Genomic DNA, 3,509 nt, shown 5'->3' with positions numbered 1-3,509 from the left:
TGACAGAAAAAAAGTAACACCAGTGACATATAAGACCAAAGATCCTTATTCTTCAACTAAGTAGATAAGACTAAATTGTTACATTTGACATACATTTGGCAACCAATTAGTGAAAGCAGTTAGTAAAAGAACATAAACATAAACTGATCTTCACTGGTGTTACCCATAAGGAGGTAACACCAGTGACAGTAACACCAGTGACAATTTTCATGAAAAACACATTTTACAAAATGTCTGCTGCAAGGTATATCACATGTTGTCAATCATGGTATACTCACTAAATTTAGTAGTTTAATCCATTTGTATTCTAGTTTTTTACAATTCCCTAACAAAAAAGTAGGTCATACCAGTGACTTCAACTAAAAGCTTCATATGAAATCATGAGATAAATGAGAATTTCTGATAACTGAAAAGAGACAATGGACTTAACATGGGCCTTTTTTCATAGATCTTCAGGAAATAGGAAGAAGGAAGTCAAGTGATGTCATCAGTGATTTTTATTTCAAAATAAACGATTTTTGTTAAACTGTAACACCAGTGACAACTCCAGGGGACCACTACTTTCATTATATATTTTATAATATTTATTTGGCGTTTTGTTTTTTTACGTCATTTACATCATATATTTGATAGTATGAACACATCATTGTATTTTAAATGGTAGAAAACCCTGTTTTTGATCTCAAAATAAAGCACTTCCCCTCTGTACATGGCTGTGGGGACGAGCAGTTTTGTAGTGCTTGGATTTCTATATAATTAATTAAAAACAAATTATGCCACATTGATGGCTCAAGGAGGAGTAATTGTTCAAATAACACATTGTTTTATTTTAAAATATTTAAAAAAATTGTAACCCTAAAGTGTTTTTCAGTTGTAATATTTCTGTAAAGGCTAGGGACAGAAAAATTGACATTTCCATATAAATGACCCATGAACCGTCTGGTGATTGCACGTTCTATAAGCAACCAACAGGACAAAGATACTGCAGTTTTTTTTACTTTTATTATCTTATATTTTTTTCATTATCTTAAATAAAAAAATTAATCTAAGAGTGAAAGTTCTTCTAACGTGTAATCCCTCTGCATGTGAATCACCATGCCCCGTGCGTGGCTCTGCTTGCGCGCGGCAGGTAGCCTAGGCAGTATTGCTCTGCAGTGCTTTAAATGCGCGTGGATACGCGAAGGATGACGTGCCTCGAGGGGCACGAAAGCTTCCCGGAGATCACGAAAGTGTTTCACCGCGAGCTCCGGGTTCTGAGGCTTTCTGAAACATCGAGCCTGATACATCTCTTTGATCTCATAGCAGCTTTTGAGTGTTCACTGGACGAGTGCATACAACAACAGCTAGTTTTTAGATGTGGTGCAAACGAATTAAATACTCTGGATGTGGTGTTGTAATGCTTCGAAGCAGAATATAATTATTCAGTGACCTTGATGATTATTTATTTGGGACCCATAGCATCAGACAGACGGTGTGATTTAATATGTACCGCTGGGTGGCAGCAGAAAGCTACATCCAAAATAATGACTCTGCCGATAGTCTGTGGGCTGGGGGTGTCCCTTATTACTCATTAATTACTTTATATGTCTTTTAAGAAATGTATACATCTTTTAAGGCTTTTTTAGGTTAATTGGAAATGAGAAAATAATCAGAAGTTAAATTATTATTTATAATTACCGTTAAGAAGAGAAATCAAAAAATGAAATGTACACTTTACGTGTATATTTTATACCTCTCGCCTCTTAAATCCTACCTTTCGTAGAACTGATTTCCTACGGAAGGAGGGAAGGTTTCTTTTTTTATTTTTATATGCTGAAAATACATGGCATTGACAAATTCAAATTTTGATACCTCAACCAGTATAACATATCTCGGTAAACAAAATAGTAACAACAATTTAATTACTTTTTAATTACTGGATACATAGTCTTTTGGTATAAGCCATCCAGATGATCAGTGGAAAATTGTTTGATATTGGTGCATATAGTAAATGATGATTCATAGTCAGATTTAAGGAAATAGTAATTTCTATTAGATAGTGGTACTCTATTTATTTTCATACCTGAGTTTTAATTTTAAAAAAGTCAATAGTTTGAATATAGTGGCTGCAGCAGGTGAATGTAAATGGACTCAGGCCGGCAGTTAGAGTATAGAGCTCTGGTGTGTATTAAACATGAAAGCACTTCAATTTGTTGCAATTTCATATCATTCTAATGACAGAAAATTAGTGTCAATCTACGGTATTGTGGATGTGCAATGCTCAGGAGCTATAACCATTAGAGCTCATTATTGTTAAAGTAGATGGAAAACAAGAATTATAGTACAAAAGGAACATAAATTGAATGCTATAGTTAATTTTAATGGCTATGTATAAAATCATAACTACAAGAGAAGTCAGGGAAGATGACAGCAGTTTAGAAAGAGTTCACTGGCCTCCTGATTGTAATCAAATATCATGAGAGTAACAATGACTAAAACTGGTCTCAGAACAACATGTATCAGTGTGAATCTATTCTGTATTAGTCTGAGCCGTTTATATCATTCATTTAGGTTGAAAGTACACAACTTTGTAATTCATTAATTGTTTAGGCTATTTATTTTTGGAGCAAGATGAGAAAATGGAGAGAGATACAAGGGTTTATTGATCAGCTCCACGGGGATTTAGATGAGTTATGATGCTGTTTTAAAGGTTTTGGTTGGTAAAGAGTCAAGCTTGTGCTTAGATTGAGGACTGAGGATTGAGTTGTAGTCTATATTTGCAGTTGGTGTAACGAGTCTCTTCTCTTTTGCACTTCCTGCTACACCAAATAAATGGCGTTTAGTGTACTAAGGTGTGCTGTTGCTAGCTATAGTTAACTGCATTACTTTGACATGTCCAGTTGTTTTCAGGCTCCTAAAGTCAATTCGGTTTCCACTGCAGTGTAAAGTAAACTCACTGTGAACCAATATCCAGTTGATTTAAGGAATTAAATGTCTTTACTATTATAGAAAAAGGTATGTCAAGATCCTTGATGGCACACTAGACCTTTTTGTCCAGTGGTGCTGTGACTACTTAACCCAGGGGTAGGCAAGTACGGTCCTAGAGAGCCGCAGTCCTGAGCCTTAGTAATCCTGAAGACATTGTTTGGCTTGTTCGGGTGTGTTTGATTAGGGTTGGAGCTGACCTCTGCAGGACTGCGGCTCTCTAGGACCGAACTTGCCTACCCCTGACTTAACCTATTATTACTCAAGTGACCTCCTCAATCAATGGTCAGAACATTGTCAAGCAGCCCAACATGTAGCAACAAGTCACATATTTCCTCAGCGAAGATTTCCCTTCCTACTAAACACCCGGCCCGCAGTCAGAAGTTTCAGAAGCAAAGCAAATTATATATCTGCATAGAGAACGGCAGTAAAACGATAATAGGTGATGGATTAATCTCTCAAACCTTTCTTAGATATCTGTTGTCGAGCCATCCAGATGTGCTGACACACAGACGCTCACCCCTCCCATTCGATTCAAATCTTAT

This window comes from Sinocyclocheilus rhinocerous, unplaced genomic scaffold (genome assembly GCF_001515625.1).
Source record: "Sinocyclocheilus rhinocerous isolate Xijiao unplaced genomic scaffold, SAMN03320098_v1.1 scaffold75, whole genome shotgun sequence".
NCBI classification, from domain to species: domain Eukaryota; kingdom Metazoa; phylum Chordata; class Actinopteri; order Cypriniformes; family Cyprinidae; genus Sinocyclocheilus; species Sinocyclocheilus rhinocerous.
This window is presented reverse-complemented; position numbering follows the sequence as displayed.